The sequence below is a fragment of the Mastomys coucha genome, unplaced genomic scaffold (genome assembly GCF_008632895.1).
Source record: "Mastomys coucha isolate ucsf_1 unplaced genomic scaffold, UCSF_Mcou_1 pScaffold5, whole genome shotgun sequence".
NCBI lineage: Eukaryota > Metazoa > Chordata > Mammalia > Rodentia > Muridae > Mastomys > Mastomys coucha.
The window spans coordinates 49,794,733-49,815,031 of NW_022196911.1; the positions used below are offsets into that span (position 1 = coordinate 49,794,733).

The 20,299-nt window shown below is 39.8% G+C and overlaps 1 protein-coding gene across 2 annotated transcripts in view; it reads right to left on the reverse strand.

Annotated features, from left to right (window-relative positions):
* Nucleotides 1-20,299, reverse strand: part of Cdc42se2 (CDC42 small effector 2) — a 70,015-nt gene that overhangs the window by 36,547 nt on the left and 13,169 nt on the right. The window contains exon 2 of one of the 2 annotated variants that reach the window (XM_031350495.1): nt 2,607-2,755. The exons of the other annotated variant lie outside the window; for it this stretch is intronic. The gene's annotated coding sequence lies outside the window, so the exon portion shown is untranslated. The remainder of the gene's footprint in view (nt 1-2,606; nt 2,756-20,299) is intronic. 2 annotated transcript variants of the gene reach the window in all.

Below are 20,299 nucleotides of genomic sequence, written 5' to 3' on the forward strand. Positions count from 1 at the left end.
ATATTTAAAACCTAACATTATTAAAAATAAACCTAAAATTTACTTGCTCTTTTTAAAGATTTTTATTCTTATTTCATGCGTATGAACATTTTACCTGAATGTATGTCTGTGCACTATGTGTGCCTGGTACCCACAGAAACCAAAAGAAGGCATCAGATCTCTTGGAACTTGAATTACAGAATGTTGTATGCTGCCATGTGGGTGCTGGAATCTGAACCAAGATCCCCTTAAAGACAGCCAGTGCTCTTATACTTAAGAGTCTTATTATTAAGCAGTCTCTTCAAGCAGCAAATCTTATCTTTAAAACATCTGATAAATCTGGTAGCATGTTTTGAAAACATCTGGACTTCACCAAAAAGCTGGACTTCACCAAAAATAGGCAGCAAAAACCACATTTTAGAAATAATTCATAGAAATAAATATTAACTTGAAAGGATAGAATTTTTTTATACTCAGACTATAACTACTCTTGAATAAATAGCTTATGACAGCTTTTGTAGTTTTTAAATAATAAAATATATGTGGAAGATTTCAACGTCTTCTGTACAACATAAAGTACTAGGCTTATTTCTATAAATGCTTTATGTTCTCATCTGTTTCATTAGCATAGCTCCACAGGAGACCACTGAGGCCTGTGTCTGGAAATTTGCCCCAATTCTTCTCCCTGGGCCTTGTTGCCAGGGCTGCAGCTGCACAACCAATTCTTATGAAAATGGGGTCTTTGAGATGCTGGTCTATGGAAAAGGATATAAAGGATTTCATTATCTCTTCTCAAAACTCACAGTGAGGATTATGCTCCACCCTTCCCTTCCCAAGGCACACAACCACTCACATCCCTTTCTGCCAACTTAAACACCAAGACAAAGGCAGACGCTCAGCCTTAGGAATAGTGTAAGAAGTCAGGACAGAGAACACTGCTCAGCAATGAACCTTAGCCTCCCAGGTTATTTTTCAAGTGAGTGTAAAATCAGTGACGTGGCCATGAACGACAGTCGCTCTCACACTTGGATGTGTCTTCAGAAACGAGAATTCTAAAGAGTAAGCACTTGGGGAAAAGACTCAGTGCTCTCTAACTACCAAGAATAATTTCACAAACAGAAATGGGAAACCGAAAGATCAACTCACTTTGCTATTGTACTAAGGGCCCTGACAGCTGTTGGAAGGAGAATTTTATGGATGGGTTTAGTCTCCTCCATTTTCATTAGGACCACATGCCCTGTGCCTCTCTCAATAAATTCTTAACAATTGCTGGCCTGGCTCATGAGAGGCAATTTATGACTGATTTTATCTTGTAAGAAACATGAATGTAAATTTATGAAGATTAGTTATTTGAATGTAAACAGATAAATACTCAATAGCAAAGTAAAAACCAAGACCAGATTTTTATTAAGCAGTAGTTTAAGTGTTGGTAGGGCACTAGAATTTTTGTAGTATGAAGAACCTTAGACTATCAATGATTTTAAAGACAGGGATTTAGGCTGGGAACATTCCTGGGAGTCTGCTGTAGTCTGGTCCCCAGCAATGCACTTACAGAAGGAGAAGGCAGGAAGGGAGAGTGGGGACGCTCTCCCCGAAGGACCTGACTACACAGGTCAGAGAAAAGGCTCAGTGAGGCCCAGATCTAAACACACAATTACTGGCATTTTATCCAATGCAATCAAAGCGGAACCAATGACTTTGGTGTTGTTAACACGGTCGGATTCATGTTAAACAACTGCTTTCCCTCTGCTTTTCAATTCTTACAAGCTGTCCAGCTCTACATGAAATGTTCACTCTCGGTATTTGCAAAAGAACTTTAAAATACTTTCGCGTTTTTTCTCATAATCGGTTTTGCCCTTACTGCATTCTATTTTTAAAAGGTTGATATAGTTGCCAGCTTTAAGTTCCCCTTTATTTTAGAGAAACAGTATTTCTAGTTTATTTAAAGTGTATAGCCAAAAACCTCTCCTGAACTCTCAAATTCCTTGTCACTGTGGGTGTTGACTGTATGGTGGGAGACACCATCTTCCCAGAGGGGGTCTGTGTTCTCTAACCTGAAACTGTGCTCAAGAGACTCTTATCTCACATCATGCCTCAACCATCCTCAGTCTGATGTAGTGGATCAATGGTAGAGAGGATAAACATGCTTCTAATCTATGCAGAGGAAAAATCCCAGGTCTTTTCTCCCCTTTCAGCTTTCCCTTCCCACCCCCCTTTCTTTTGAGAAAGGATCTCTCTATGTAGTCCTGGCTATCCTGAACTCACTATATAGACCAGACAGTCTCTGCCTCTCAAGTGCTACAATTAAAGGCATACTCCACCATACCTAACTTCTGGTATATTTTTAATAATTAGGAGAATAAACAACTACCATTGGCTGATTAAACTGATAAAATGTGGAATGTACTGTGACTAGAAGACGTCCATGAGATGATAAACAACCTTCCACAGGCCATGGAAGGCTCTGCTTGACCTGAAGATCAAAGCCACACTCTAAAACCCCACAGTAATACCAGAGGGGAGAACGCCAACAAAATGAACTGACTGCTGGTGAGTGCTAAGAACATGAAGTAGACTGGCTCTGTGGACCATCATTTTGATATCTAGCCATCAGTGGACAGACTTACCACTCATCAATGGAGCCACTCACTCAGCTCTCTGAATGGAGACTATGCCGAAAGACACACATAGGCAACTCTGCAGACTCATTAGCAGAAGTTGTTCCTGAAGACTTCTTCTCATTTGGTTTCCGAGTTTCACTCAATACTGGCCCTATCTGAAAACACAAGCATGCAGTTAGGAGGCGAGGCCGCGGGGAGCCATTCTCCCCTCAGTGTAATCAACTGATCAGGGAGCCATTCTCCCCTCAGTGTAATCAACTGAACTCAAATGCGGGCGCACTTAAGCACTATGTTTAAACAAACAACCTACTTTTTAATGTCTGTAATGTGCTTATTACACAGTCACCACCCTTTTCTCATCATATAAACTGATTGCTGTTTCCATGCTATGCAAGGTATAAGTGGCCCACTGCACAGAACGCAGGTGACAAGCCTTCTATGGATACACACTGTGTTACAGGAAGGACACCTTCCTACATTGACAAGTCTGAAAACTTCACAAAAAAAGTCAGATTTCTAATCTCTCTTGTAAAATTAAATCAAACAACCTACAGTCTGCTCCTACATGGAGCGCTATTAGAGTGAATTAACAGCCACCTCTCGATGGGCGTTGACTTTGTGGCTCTCCACAGATAACTCCTGCCACTCTCTCCACTGTAACTTAGTTCACAGTTTTTACCTGTCTGGACCTGATAAGCATCTGAACTTTCAAACTCTGCTATGTATTTTTAATAGCTCACAAAGAACACTGTATTACTGTCCAAGTCAAATGTGCTCTCCTGACTTAGGAATATAAAATAACATAGATAAAAACATGAATTTTGAGTCAGAAAGCTACAGATTTGAGTTCTAATTCTGAAGATGAGTAGCTGTGTGGCCAAGCCTATATTAAAGCTAAGCAATTTCTTCATACACAGATATCCAGATAAACACATAATGCACTAAGCAACAATGGGCCTCAGATCTAGCAAGCAGAAGCTCAACTGGTAATCTAACCACTGCTTCCTCACTCTGGCTCACCTTAGGGACACATAACTCACGTCATCACTGTCCATCCAGTGTCTTCACCCTCTAAAAGCACTACCACAAGAAGTCATTCTCTTCCAATTCTAGCCATTCAAACACAGAACAACTCTTCCCTAGTCATCAGCTGCTTTGTTGAAATTGTCTCTATATTCAACTCTTTAAACTGTGGTAAGCTGGGATAACTCAGTGGGTAGGGCACTTGCATTGCATGCACAAGGCCCCAGGTTTAACCCTAACACCAAAAACTACAGCAAAAATAAAAACTAATTTTGTCTTCCAAATGCTGCTGGTACAAGCTTGAAATGCATAGCTAGTCTTTTTTTAATTTTGTAGTTCCTTTAAAAATATACACATAAACACACTCTGTCATACAATGCAGCCATTACATTCCTATATATTTATCTAAAGAAGTAAAAGTGTACATCTATAAAACTATTTACAGCAATTTATTTGTAACAGATGATAAAATGAATAAGAAAAACAAAATTAATCCTCTGAGGTTGTATCTATACTCTGAGTTCTTATCCTACAAAACACATTAGGTTGTACAGAGTTTGGATCTGACTAACTTTGGTGAGTGATGTTTTTATTTATTTGCAAGAGTTTTTTTTAATAAATAAAAGTTTATAAATTTTTTAAAAATTAAAGAAATGCATATAACTCACCATGTAAATGGACAGAAAACCTAATTGACTGGCAGAACAAGCAGCTGAGCCTCACCCAATCACAAGCAGCTAACCTTCAGCCAAGCATAGGCTGCCAGCAGATCAGACCACACCCAAAAAGGATAGAGAAAGATGGAACCTTACTGTACTTCCCTTTTTTGTCTTAAAATACTCAAATTCTCAGTTAGATAAAACTCTGGATCCTAATTCAGAAAAATCACTCTTTAACTCAGCTTTATTTAAATTGCCTTTTTCTTTTCTTTTTTCTTTTTTTGAACAGCAAAACCCAGGAAACAACCCCAATTGCCTGTAGATAGGTGAATGGATAAACAGGAATATACTTCATTCAGGCATTTGTAGCCATGTGCCACATAAGCCCTAGAATAATTATGAATATAACCCAATAAAGAACTGCAAAGTGACTTAACACAGTATGAGATTTTGTGTGTATGTGTGTGTGTGTGTCTGTTAGTGTGTGTGGATCTTAGCTACCTAGTGTTCAATGATGAACTTTGCATAAGACAACAAAAAAAAGTAGATTGAACATGCCTGGTTGTAACAGTGAATGACTGCTATAGGGTTGTGGAGATGGCTTAGCAGGTAAAGAGCTGCCGTACAAGAATGGAGACCTGCGTATGGATGGCCGGCACACACAAGCTGGATACAGGGGCACACATCTCTAACCCCAGGAGTGAGGGTGCCAAGCAGGTGGATTTAGGGGACTTGCCAGCCAGCCAGGATAGCCAAATGCCAAGCTCCAGGTTCTCTGAGAAACTGCCTCAAAATATACAACAGAGGGGGTCAGCGAGATGGTTCATTGGGTAAGACCACTTGCTGTCACATCTAAGTTCAACCTCAGGCATCCTCATAGTGAAAAGGAACCAATTCCTTCAAATTGGCCTCTGATCTCCACACATGTGCACATATGTGCTATACACCCACATATACACACACACACATGCATAAATAATTTACATATATTCATAAATATAATTTTTAAAGATAGAATGACAAAGAAAAATAACATACCTTTGGTCTTTACATATTGACATGTGAATCACTCACACACACACACACATACACACACACACCATGAACAAAAATAATTAACTACTAAACAACACCAACATGGATGAATCAAAAATATTTATGCTTCATTAAAACCCACCCAGACTGACTACACAGGCCCATGATAGAGCACTTGGCTAACATGCACAAAACACAGCACTAAGGAAACATACACAACACACACACACACACACACACACACACACACACACACACACACACAGTATGCTATAAAATCCATTTATAAAATTTCTAGAAAAAAAAAACTAATTTCTAGAAAAAAAAAAAAAACCTAATTTCTGGTAACAAAGAGCAGATGTATCAACTGCCTGGCAATAGGTATAGGGAGGCAATGAAGAAGATCACAAAGAAGGCTGGTGAGATGGCTCAGTGGTTGGTTAAGAGCACTGACTCCTCTTCCAGAGGTCCTGAGTTCAATTCCCAGCAACCACATGGTGGTACACAGCCATCTGTAGTAGGATCTGATGCCCTCTTCTGGTGTGTCTGAAGACAGCAACAGTGTTCTCATATAAATAAAAATAAATAAAATCTTAAAAAAAAAGATCACAAAGACTGAAACCAAACTTTTGAGGTGACAGATATTCTCATTACAGTGTTTTTTTCTGGTGCTAGGGTCACACCAGACTTGAGCAGCCAGGCAAGCTCTGGCCCACTGTCTGTCCCCAGGCTCAGATTTTCAGTAGCTTGAGTGTAGCATCACTTCATGGGCATATATATATATATATATATATATGTGTGTGTGTGTGTGTGTGTGTGTGTGTGTGTGTGTGTGTGTATGTATATATATATATATACATATACATATATACATATATATATAGCAAAGTTTATCAAACTGAACACTTTTAAAATGTGCAATTATTCTATTTAAAACTAATTACTCACTGCAGACTAATAATTAGTATCAAGACTGACTTCCATGGAAAGCTGGACAGTTTCAATGCTTGACACATGATCACAATCTTTTCAGAAAAGATTTTCAGAAATGTGTATAATACTAAGTAACAAAACCACTAATTGTTGATCACAAAGAAAGCATGTGCTAAAACAGCACTGGATCCTAGTGTAATTAATTGGGCACTCTCAAAAGAAAATTCAATAGACTTATTTTTTCAATTGTAGTCAGTATAGTTCTTTACTCCCTTACTATATTTTGTAAGAATCAAATATTTTAAATCATTTCAGTGTCAGTTAAAACTACATTTTAATGTACTCACCCAAAGAACATGCATGAACCCATTACTGGCATGTACTAGATTCTCCTTAGAACCCCTCAGGAACCATGAGGCCACAGAAATCTACCTTACGACCTGGCATGTGGTGGTGCTTTTATATGGCATTAAATACCATCTTTCCCGCCTGCCCGTTGTTCACTGTGAAGAGACAGAACACGCTGCACTACCTCACTAGCTGAGTTTGAGATTATAGCACTCTCGGCACAGAAACTTTTGTTTTCCAAGGTATCCATCAAAGTGCCACGAGTAAAAAAAGGATTATCTTTAAATGAGTTGACATCTTCAAACACATTCAGGCAGTCATGGAAAAGTTAAACATGTTCTCTATCACCTAGAGAGACAGGATGGATGAGGAGAAACCACTGGAACACTGTTCTGTGCATCAAAGTATAATGTCTTGCTTCAGTATCTACTATCAGGATAGTAGAAAGTAACTAAAGATCCCACTAACAGCAGAAACCCAGTTGTGACTCCTAACCCTTATACCTCTTAATGAGTTTTAAGCACAATCAACCGTAACTCTAAAGTCTTAAGCTTAAACTGATCAAACTGTAAGGGAGAGCCCTAGGTCTTACCAAAAATGTTTTACTTAGCTTCTATTTCTCCCAAATGGATAGAAGCTCACATTCATAGGGCTTGATCCTATTAAATTACTCTAGATAATCTAATAAAATATATATACTTATAAACTAGGTGTGGTGGCACAGGCATTTGAGAGGCAAAAATCAAGCAGAAGTGCCACTTAATTCAGTATAATGCTTAACACACAACTAAATTTTGAGATATTTCATTATGCTACAAATGAAATAGATATAACCTTGTAGAAGGATTGCCCATCATGGTTTCAATTCACACTTGTTTTCATGGTCATTCCTATCTCTATCTCAGGATGTCCAGTTCAAATAACAAATTATATCAAAATCCTACCCAATGCCTTCAGATTTTTCCCTATATCTCATTTTCAAATGTTCTTTCACCCCTCCTTCTGTGGATCAGTGCCACTCTAGACAGGCTGGAATGGGAATTCTCTGTCCTCTTGCCTCTGCCTCCCAAGAGCTGGGTTACAAAGTATGCTGGCTCCCCAGCTCTCTCACAGTCCCTCTTTGGTGACAGGATCCCTTTGCTCCACCAAACTCACCATGACCTGTTTCCAACCCAGGCTCCAAATCTAAGATTCCTCTTTAATTTCACACTTTGGGACAGTATCATGTTTTCCAAACTTAATTTTTCTTACATTTCTATCTGAATTCCAAAATAAAGGTTAGTGATCTAAAAATATGAACACTACCATAAAAGATTAAAAGTTTATCCCTTCAGAAGTAAGTACATTTTAACAGCAACTCCTAGAAAGGAAGTGTTTTAACCCTAAGGGAAATACTAATAATGGGAATTTTGGATACTGTGGCAAGCTGAGTGGTCCTCACTCAGGGAGGGCAGTTTTCACTCTTCAAGTTAAATAGTTTGGCTGATTTTTACTTGCTTACACATTAATACAGAGTCTTTTCAGTCCATTCAGGCTCCTTAACTTGTTTCCATCAGACCAGGGTTCACAGGGCATATGTATATTGATGATGTGTATTGGTGATACTTAAACCCTCATTTCCAGTCCAAAGCTCTTCAGCCTACATGTTCTTCAGTGTAAATACAGAGTCTACAGCAGGCAGCACATCACACAAGATGTGTGCCCTCTGCCTTCAGCTTAACTCAACTCTACTTTCCTTACTCCTCTCCTACTTCAATTCTATCCACCTTATTTTACTCTATTCTCTCTCTTCTACCTTGTTTCCCAAGCAAAAAACAAGAGTATCATTCCGGGCTCAGCGGTTATGAGCACTGACTGCACTTACAGAGGTCCTGAGTTCAATTCCCAGCAACCACATGGTGGCTCACAACCATCCGTAATGAGATCTGATGTCCTCCTCTGGGGTGTCTGAAGACAGCTACAGTGTATTTACATATAATAAATAAATCTTAAAAAAAAAAAGAGTATCATTCCTGCCTCCTGTCTTTCAAGGCCAAACCAAGATTTCTCTTAACTATTTATACAATCTATTTAATTCCAGATCTACAGTCACTAGTAAAAGTGACTGCCACCACGCTGGACAATCTGAGTTACACTCCCAGGACCCACTTGGTAGAAGAGAATCTTTTGAAAATTGTCCTCTGACCTTCATATGCATGCTATGGCATACTCGAAACCCCTCCTTCCCAAGACAGGCAGACATACACATAAACATATGCATACACACATGAACAGGCAAGCATACACCTTTTTAAGACTCTAAACCAGAGTCAGGAAGTTATTTAGCATGTGTGTCTTTTGTTTGTGTTACTCTGGGTGATTTTGTTTTGTTTTGTTGAGGAGGGATCTCTAGCAGGCCAGGCTAACCTCAAACTTGCCATGTAATGTAAATGAAGGGGGCCTTGATCTCCTCCTCAATCCCCACCTCCCAGGTGCTAGGGTTACAGGGTAGATGTGCCTCACTCCAGGATTGTTTTGATTTTGTGGAATAGGCTCTCCCTATTTAGTCTAGGCTGGCCCTGAAGTCACTGTGTAGCTCAAGCTAGTCTTGAGTTCACAATCTTCCTGGCCTGGGATTATAGGTATGCACCATCACACACAAGACACACAGCATATCAAAAGCAAATGGTCATCTGTCGTTTCATGAAACATGCAAGGGCATGAAAAAGAACACACTAAAACGAGCTTGTAGTTCCCTATTACAGCACTGTTAGAGAAACACTTAAAAATGAGTAATGATAACAACACAAGACATGAGGCTGGAGAGATGGCTCAGCAGTTAACAGCACTTGTTCTTTGAGGGCTCAAGTCCAACTTCTAACCTCCATGTGGTGGTTCACACCTATCTTAACTCCAGTTCCAGATGATTTGATGCAAAACACTCATAAACATAAAACAAATCTTAGAAACAAATACATAATAAAACCACACAGTCTCTCCACCTAGTCTGGGTAAGACTTACTCATTCCTAGTGTACAACCTTATTTTGGAGACAGGATTTCTCTGTATAGCCTTGTCTGTTCTGGAACTCATCTGTAGACCAGACTGGCCTCAGTCTGAGACTTGCCTGCCTCTGCCTGGGAGTACTGGTATTAAAGGTTGTGCCACCACATCTAGCCTGTCGTACATTTTTTTTTCATTTTTAAAATTTATTTATTTATTCACATTACATGCCAATATCAGCCCCCCTCTCCTCCAAGTACTCCCTCACACAAATCTTCCCCTCCCCTTCTCCTCTGAGAGCCCCCTCCCCAGTGTTACCTCCCCTTCCACATGCATTATTTTTAAAAATTACCACAATCTCATTTCAGTAAGATAATAAAGATAAACTGAGTTAAAAAACAAACAAACAAACAAAAAAAGACAACAAGTAGAGATGGTTCAGCAAATAAAGTCCTTGGACAAGCATGAGGACCTGAGTTTGAATTCCCAGTACACAAGGAAAGCCAGGAATGGTAATTTATCTCTGATCCTGTGTTCCTACTGAAATAGAAGAATCCCAAAAAAACTCACCAGCCAACCTGCCTCCTCTCACCTGTACATACATGCTGTGACACATGCACACACACACCCACCCACACACAAAATCCAGTAGTAAGAGAAAAATTAAAGGTTTTACAGTTCCATACCTAGGATACTTCCACCATTCACTACAAACAGGAAACATACTATAAAAGGTTTTTTACAAACACTAGCTTACTTGCAACTGAAAACATTAGGCCTGAAAAAAATATTTTATGTAAACAACAAAATTAATGGTTCATATTTAGTATAACATTTCAGAAATGTTTTGAATCTTACCACCTTCAAAATACACTGCATGCAAAGCCTTATAAAGCAGAAGGACACTCATGCTCCCCTGGATACATTCCTTCCTGTACTTCAGGGGCAGAAAAATTTTTTTTAAAAAAAAGTAACAACAACCACCAAAAAAATCCCCTACATTTTCCAGATTTTCCTCTTGTAGTTAATTTATCTGGAATGTAAACAAGGCTGAGTGAGCAGCTCCGGAGTGTGAGCAGCAGAAGCGAGGCCCACAGGCTTCCTGCTGCTGAGCTAAGTGGTGAGCGGGAGGATCCGCCTTCAGAAGTTACTGCCACCAGCAGCACTTGTGGCCTCCACATTCAGAGTTCTGACAGCCACCTATCAGTTTCAACTTCCTGACTTCAAGACATAACTATGGGCCTATCTTTTTTAATACATTACTTCAAAACTACTTCAATTCTAATTCTTCCAGACCATCCATTCCCCTTTTGGGGGGATGGGGGTGTGCTGAGACAGAGTCTCACATGGTCCAGGAACTCGTGACCCCCACCTCCCCCACATCTGAGAATGACCATGAATCCTGACCCTCCTTATCCAATAATTCTATCACCACCAACTGTCCTCTCTGAAATCGTGAAGTGTTTGTTCCATAGAATGAACTCTGAAAGCTATAGTGTCTTGTATTTAAAATATGCATTGCTTGTATTTATCCCTTCACCCCATTTGAGAAGTTTAATATATAAGACTTAGTATTATTAATTTAGTTTGTAAGGTCATTAGGAAGAATTAAAGTTTCTCTTAAACCTGGCATAGTGACAAATACCTGAAATTTCAACATTCAAAAAACAAGACAACAAATGTAATTTGTAATGTGGAATTATTTTATGTATAATATATGACAATTAATGGACTGATATAAAATACTAACACTCCTGTGGTGGTGTGAATAAAAATGACCCCCACAGGTCCATAGGGAGTGGCACTACTAGGAGGTGTGATCCTGGAGTGGGTGTGGCTTTGTTGGAGGAGGTGTGTGACTTTGAGGTCTCAGAAGCTCAAGCCTGGTCACTTCCTGCTGCCTGTGATCAAGGTGTACAAGTCTCAGCTCTCTCCAGCACCATATGTACTACCATGCTTTTCATGATGATGATGATGAAGAGGATGATGATGATGGTAGATTAACTGAAACTACAAGCCAATTAAATATTTTGCTTTATAAGAGTTGTCACGGTCATGGTATCCCTTCACAGCAATAAAAATCCTAACTACTACAACTCCTAAGACTGCATGATCCTGTTTTGTTTTTAAGTTTCCTTGTTGGCTTGGTGATATAACCATCTGTAAGCCCAGCATCCAGCAGACTGAAGCAGAACAATCAGGAGCTTAAAGCTAGTTTAGTCTACACTGCTAGACCCAGTCTCAGAAACCAAAAAAACAAAACAAACACCCTATATAAATATAATGTTCCTTTTCCTCTAAAGTATTGAAATGGTTTAGAACTCACTAACTTTCACCTTCCAGACTACTCACTGTACAGCTGCACATGCACAATCCTAAATCATGTTACTGCACTCTGACAATCATTCTCCCTTTTATTCTCTATAGTGAATCTAAATTACCTGTGCAATGCTGGAGATGACAAGCACATGCTTGTATGTGGGCATTTTGTCTCCATGTATGTCTGCATACCAAATGAGGGCACTGAATCCCACAGCATTACAGTTATAGATGGCTGGCCGTCATTTGAGTGCTTGGAATTGAATCCAGGACCTCTAGAAGAGGAAATAGCGTGCGTGCGCGCGCGTGCGCGCGCGCGTGTGACGATAATATCAACTTGACAACAGGAGGGGATAGGGTTTGTGGAAAGGTTGCTAGGAGGGGCTGGAGGAAGGAAAGAGTGATATAATTCTATTATAATTAGAAAATTTAAAACTAGGGCTGAAGAGATGGCTCAGTGGTTAGTAATACTGACTGCTCTGTCAGAGGTCCTGAGTTCAATTCCCAGCAACCACAGATGGTTCACAACCACCTGTAATAGGATTCAATGCCCTCTTCTCATGTCTGAAGACAGCAACTGTGTAATCACATTTATAAAATAAATAAATCTTTAAAAAAAATTTTTTTTTAAACTAGACCAGGTATATGGGCATTTGCCTTTAATCCTAGCACTCAGGAAGCACAAGGAAATCTCTCTGAGCTCGAGGTCAGTCTGGTCTTCAGAGCAAATTCCAGGACAGCCAGAGAAACCCTGTCGAGTGTGCGTAGGGGGGTGTTTTATACACACACACACACACACACACACACACACACACACAAAATGAAATAGCTAGATAAGTAAAGGCATTTGCTACTAGGCCTGATGACCTGACCCAAGTTCCATTTCAGGAATCTGCATGGTGAAAGGAGAACTAACTTCTACAAGTGTCCTTTGACCTCCACATGTACAAGTGCATGTACATACACCATAAATAAATGTGAATTTAAAAAATATACTGGGTTATTTTTGTTTTTTGAGACAGGGTCTCACTATGCAGCCCAGGTTGGTATCAGCAATCTGCCAACCTTTGCTGCCAAGTACCAGGATTACAAGAAGGTACCAACAGTCTGCACAGTCTCCCTCTGGAAGGTCTTCAGGAGCAACAACATGCATGCATGCCGCTGTCAGTTCCTATGACAATAATGCCTTCCAGAATACTGGATGAGGACCTGCCTGAGGCTGTTTTACATACACTATGTTTTATATATAAGTAGAAAGAATATCCTAATGATGAAAACTACATACTTATAGTTATATAAGTATATAGTTTATATTAGCAAGTGTTATTATATACCTTACATAACTGTGTGTTCTATACCTGTCTACGACCAGCACCACAGTAATATCATACCAACATCAGCACAATCAAGTGATAGGGCAGATACCATGACATGTTACTGGGTGACAAGAATCTCCATCATGATCTTATGGGACCACCTCTGTCCCATAAGTTGTTTTCCTCCATTACTCAATCACCAGACTATGATTAAATGTTCATATTCTTAGCTGTATTGTTCATAATGGCTGAAATGTGAAGAAAAACTAACAATTTCACAAACTGAGAATAGAAAAATAAAATGCTGTGCATGTACACCATGGAATACTCAGTTGTAAGAGACAGTGACAGGTGCGACGTTAATGACAAACCCCGATGAGAGGTCATAAATACAGAACTCCTTTCCAACCAAAGAGGCAACTCCCAGGGACAAAAACTTCATTCTTGTATCAGAGTGCAGAGCTAGAAGAACGTTGGTTTTCTCTGGTGATAAAATTACTATTTAGACAAAGAAGGCTGTCAACAGCACTGACTTACACATTTCAACAAACTGAATCTACTATTATGAAAAGTTTCCCCATAAGCCTATTGGGGGAGGGGTCACCCCTCCCAAAAAGGAGCAGAAAAGTGCTTTTTACCCTCAAGCACATTCTTAAATGAAAATCCTAGGATCAACAGTTTGGCCAGACCAGGCTGGGTGTTAGAAAATAGATCCACCAGCTCACTCCCTGCATCAATGCACTTAGAACCACACTGTATTCAGGACCAAAATACCATTGTCTCTCAAATCTGGTATAAGAAACTTGTAATTATTCTTGAAGTTAAGAGTTATTTCCCCCATATCCTAGCTATATTTGTTCCCCAAAGGGTCAATTTATTAAAATAGATACCATTATGAATAAATGTTAGAAATACAAATGTGACCATTTCTAAGAAAATACAGAAAATAGTTACTTTCTCACCCTTTTAGTCAGCAATAATTAACTCTTCTCAATTTAGTTTGGCTCAGCTCAACTCAGAACAGTTTAATCTCAGTTTTCTATTTGTTTGTTTGCTTGTTTGTTTTTTAAAGGCTTAGTCTCAAGACCGTGAGACTGTCCCAGAACTCACTATGCATTCCAGGGTCACCTTGTACCCATAGATATCCACTTGCCTGTTTCCAGAGTGCTAGAAGTAAAGGCATGTGCACCACTATGCCTAGCTAATTCAGTTTTTAATGTTAAAACTTCCACTGAGGGCTCGCAAGATGGCTCAGCAGGTAAGAGCACTGACTGCTCTTCTGAAGGTCCTGAGTTCGGATCCCAGCAACCACATGGTAGCTCACAACCACCTGTAAAATGATATCTGACACTCTCTTCTGGTGCGTCTGAAGACAGCTACAGTGAATTACTCTGGAGCGAGCAGGGCCGGAGCGAGCAGGGCCAACAGACGTCCTGAGTTCAATTCCCAGCAGCCACACACATGATAGCTCACAGCCATCTGTACAGCTACAGTGTACTCATACACATAAAATAAATAAAATAAATCTTTAAAAAAAAAAAAAACTTCCACTGAAGTCAGGTGTGTGTTTGTTTGATTTTGTTTTTGTTGGGGGTGAGGGTGAAGACAGGGTTTCCTGGCGGTAGAGAAAATCTTTGTGTAAAAACACTCACCTGTCAATAAAAAGGCCTACAGCCAATGAGCTGAGGCAGGAAATAGGATTCTGGGAAAGAGTAAGATGCTGGAGATTCACTGAAGACACCAAAGATGATGGTCACTTGAAACTGAAGACCAGCTACATGGCCAAACTTAATTAGCCTAAATGGGTAATTAAGTCATGAGCTAGTCAGAGAACAAGCAAGGCTTCTGCCCTAGGCATTTACTCATGAATTATTAAGGCTCAGAGTCCTTATTTCTGGGAGTAAAGTGGATGGGAGGAAAACCCCTCTATAGATGACTTTAACTACACTTGGCTGTCCTAGAACTCATTCTGCCCAACTCAGAGATCCTCCTGCCTCTGTCTCCTGGGTGCTGGGATTAAAGGCTTTTGCCACCATGCCAGTTTTGGAGTTGGGTGCTTTTCTGTCTTTAATTGGTTTTTCCAGACAAGGTTATTCTCTAGTCCTAGCTCTTCTGGAACTTGCTCTACAGACAAGGCAGGTGTCAAATTCAGAGATCCACCTACCCGTTTCCTGAATGATGGGATTAAAGGCAACAGGCACAACACCACCAGGCCATAAATCAGATTTTTTTAAAAGGCTTTTAAAAGTCACAAGAACTACTCTCATTCTGAAACAGGGAGAGTAAACAATCACCACAAATACGTATAAGTTCACCTGAATCTCACATGTTTCTGGTTTCCTGACCCTAATTAACTTTCAAGAGCTCCCAAGACATCTAAACACAATAGGTACAGCAGAACGGAAATGAAACAGTATTAACATCTTCCACAAGCCAAGTCATCCCCAACACACCTAATACCCTTTCTTAACTGAGAAAACAATGGAAAGCATTTTAAGAGGACTTGCCATGCCACTTCCCAGCACCTCCCAAACTCACTGGCTGAAAACAGCCACCACTTGCTGTGGCTAATTATAATATAGCCTCTATACTATTGGCTCTCAACCTGTGGGTCATGAGCCCTTTAGGGGTCAACTCACCCTTTTCAGGGGTTGCATATCAGATATTTACATTACGATTCATAACAGGAGCAAAATTACAGTTATGAATTAGTAACAAATAATGATATGGCTGGGTCACCACAACATGAGGAACTGTATTAAAGGGTCACAGTAGGAAGGTTCAGAACCACTGCCCTATACATAAAACAAGGTTTCACAAAAACAAGGTTAGTATTCAAAAAATAAATGTAAAGAAGGACAGTGACTTCCTAAGAGCAACACACACAGCCCCCTTGACCCTACTAGTTAAAAGCTCATGGAACATGGAAGAAAGGCAGAAAGAACGAACGGGCTGGAGGAGGGAGAAGTGCTGTGAATGTCTTCAGGACAGGACGTGATGCTTCAGTCATGTGCTCGCTGCAGCTGTGGTTACCTCACCAGGTCAAGTCGACAAGATCAGCAAGCATCCAATGGGTGACGCTAACTGGACACAGTGGGTTATTAGCACAAAAGTAGAGGAAATTTAAAAAGGGTGACATCTTGGGGTTACCTGGGAGTAATGGAGGATAGGATCGAGGGGACATATATTGTTCATATGTACAAAATTGTCAAATATAAGAGATATTCTAAAAAACAACAGGCCAAAATTCACTCTGAAACTTTAAAAAAATAGTATTTTAAGCATAAAAAAATATGGAATAATTCTCAACATTTTTCTTAAATAGACAAACAGTTGCTTATCTGTTCACAAATATGCTGTGTTTTTAGAGACATTCTCAAGGGACTGTCAGTTGACTAACAACAAATGCACTATTTCTTAGTAAAGAATAGCCACATTAACAATATTCTTTCTATTCTTCTTTACCCCATTAAGAAGTAGTTTGAACAACATCTGTACAACCAAGGAAGTGGCACTAAAGTAAAAAAAAAAAAAAAAAAAAAAAAAATGGCTATAAAGAGACAAACTGCAGGAGCCTGTGAACATACTGTAATACCACACAGAAAAAGCCAGCATTAGGGAGGATAAAGCCAAAGCAAGTAACTTACCGTTCTGGTAAAAGCCTAGTCACTTACTGTAAAAGTCTAAGGGCTCTTGGATAGCTGGGGCCACTATTTCTTGAGGACGCAAACATCTTCAAGATGTTGAATAGATTGGGACAGTGGTTTTCTGAGAGTACCACACACACACACACACACACACACACACACACACAAATGCTCCCACATGTATGAAATAAAAATAAAATCAAACTCTCGTGTAACAATTCTTACATGCTAAACTTCTTCCTAAGAACTCCTGACATACAGCACAGCAATAGCTAATGGAACTGTCAACTGCAGATGACGCAGTGTTTACAGACTTAGTTGTAGGCCTCCAACTAAACACATTCTTGAGGCTGAAAATGTATGACTCCATGGTAGAGTCCATGCCTGGCATACACAATAGACTGCCAGAGTCTGGTCCTAGGGGTTGGGAGTAGGTTCTTCTAAAATTACCTTTTTTCCTCACATTTATTTACTTATTTATGTATGACATGATGAAATGTGAAGCTGGAGATGGTTCTCTCCATCCACTAGGTGAGTCCCAGGGATGAAACTCAGGTTGTCAGCTTAGCAACAAGCACTTTTGCCCACTAAGCCATCTCTCAGGCCCACTATAATTATTTAAACATTAAGGCAACACAAGACAAGGCAGAGAAAAACATATGAATTTATCCTCCAATCTTTATTTTATCCTAGCACCAATATTAAAGTAATTCTACTGTACATGGCACTACATTTTTTGTTAGTCAATATAATATAATCAAGTGTGACAGTAAAAATGTTCTTAAGAAGAAAACAAAACAAAACACTATTTAGCCAGCATGGTGGGACAGGCCTGCTGTCCTAGCACTTGGTAGGTAGAGGCAGGAAAATCAGAAGTTCAAAACCAGACACTATATAGGGAGTTCAAAGCCAGCCTCTGTCTCAAAATAAATCAATAAAATAAAATAAGGTGACCTGCCATATTCCACTGCCCATAAACACAAAAGAGGGGAAAAGAGAAAGAACATGAGAACAGTGAAACAGGGATGCACTATGTAGCCCACACTGCACCCACCATACTTTTTGTTTGTTTGTTTTTTCGAGACAGGGTTTCTCTGTATAGCCTTGGCTGTCCTGGAACTCACTCTGTAGACCAGGCTGGCCTCGAACTCAGAAATCGGTCTGCCTCTGCTTCCCAAGTGCTGGGATTAAAGGCGTGCGCCACCACTGCCCGCCACCATACTTTTTTAAGGTTCTCTTTCATTCTTATTCAGCATTATACAACATTTACATGCTACACAATATGCTACATAGCCTTCTAGCAGGAACCATAGCTGAGGGGTTTACCATGAGTCAGGAAAATGCTTTCTTAATGTTCTCCAAGTCCCTGGACACATAATAGAGACTGACTTCAGAGACATTCTTTTTCCTGCATCTTCACAACTGAACCTATAGATATACACAGTGGTCACTCTAGGGATGACCAAGTACAAGCCCATTAATGGTGAGGCCTGGGAGACTCTTGACCCACATCTCCACACCATGAGATGCACTCTGAGCCCTCTCCAGCTCTTCAAAGCTCCTTTTCCATGCTCTGCTCCTCCTGCCTCAGCCACCTGAGTGCTGAGGTTCCAGGTGTGCACCACCACACGCAGCCCACCAATACCTCTCTCCACAACTTTACTTGAAGCTTTACCTCTGTCTAAAGTTAAATTCTCCTTTCCAACAGATCCTCTCTCACTAAATAAAAAGCAATGCTTTTACAGTGGTAACATTTGCTGGAGTGAGATATAATAGAATCTTTTGAGGATAAATTCACTGACTTTTCTGCAAAGATATTCATCAAAATTAACCCCCTGTAATGTTGGGGTAGAGATTCAAGCCTTTTCCATTGGTTTATGTTTTCTGATGTCCTTTATGAAACAGTTACTTTATTTGGTACTGTGCATTACAGAACAATTTGAGCTAAGGGATAATTAAGTAAAGTAAATGTGGCTGACCAATGGCAGCAACCCTCTCAGTAAACCAAGTTTAAGTGCTGAACACTAAATTCACTATGACAGGACAAGAGTCTCTAGAACTAGGGTGTTGAAAACAGAAGCTGTGAACACCTGAGGACTGACAGGAGATCATCTACTGATTTGATAACACTGACTGGGAAACAGAGAGAGCAGCAGAAAATGCCAGGAACATTTAGATATGCTGACAGGCAAACTCCAACCAAAATGCTGAACTAGAGTGTTTATATATACATTACAGAAGGAAGGGGGCAGGGAACTGCATACAGCACACTGGCTCAGCTGGTCTTCTTTCACTATAGAGAAACAATCTGAATAGACTGATCAAGGTTAAGTCACGAAACCAACAAACTCCCAGAGACATTGTAAGATCTTAAGCATCTGCACTGAAATGAAGGAGCAATTAGTTAAGCAATACAGTTAAGGAGCAATACAGTTAAGAAAATAATAATCAGGTCCGCTCTGACCTCCACAGGAGTGGAGGCATGTGTGTACATGCATGCACACATAACGTAAATTAAAAAGAAAAAGAAAAAATGCATGAGTTCATGAATAAGGATCTTATTAATCCTAGAGCAGTATGTCATATATAAACTCAATTAGATCAATGCTGGATTCTAATAGATAACCTAGTCCATAAAATAAATGGATTTGAAAACTTTAACCAAAGCATTCTAGTGTGTCATTCAAAATTACTTGACATGTAAAATACATACTAAAAATGTAATAAACAGTGGGCTGGAGAGATGACTCAGGGGTTAAGAGCTCTTGTAAGTAAAGGTAGGTTACCAGCACCCATGTCAGGTAGATCACACCACCTGCAGCATCAGGTCTAGGGGATATGACACCTTCTTTGGGGCTCATACACACATACAAGCATGCTCATATGTGTGTGCACATACAATTTTAAAATAATAAAATACATAACATTTTGTTTTGTTTTTTGAGATAAGACTCTAGCTATGTAGCTCTAGGTGTCCTGGAACTCACTACGTAGAACCCGCTAACCTCAAACTCACAGAGTTCTACCTGCCTCTGCCTCCTAATTGCTGGGATTAAAGACATGTGCCACCATACCTAACTTTAAAAAAAATGTTTTTTAAATTATGAAAGAGAGCCAGTGTGCTGTTAAATACATCAAAGGAGACCACAGACTAGTCCACCAAGGGAAAATTAGAACTTGAGGTCAGGACGATATAAACAACAGAGGGTCTCAGAAGCTCTGCAGTAACTCTGTTTTCATTTTCTATAACAGAGCAGTTTGCTCTGTTCTGTGATAAAACACTGTCCAAAACCAACTCTTTAGCTCATTTACCAGCTTCTGCTTAAGCTTCTGCCCTGACTTCCCTCAAATGATGTACATGACCTGGAAGTATAAGCCAAATAAATCCTTTCCTCTACGCAAGTTACCTCTGGTTCAAATGTTATCATAGCAACAGA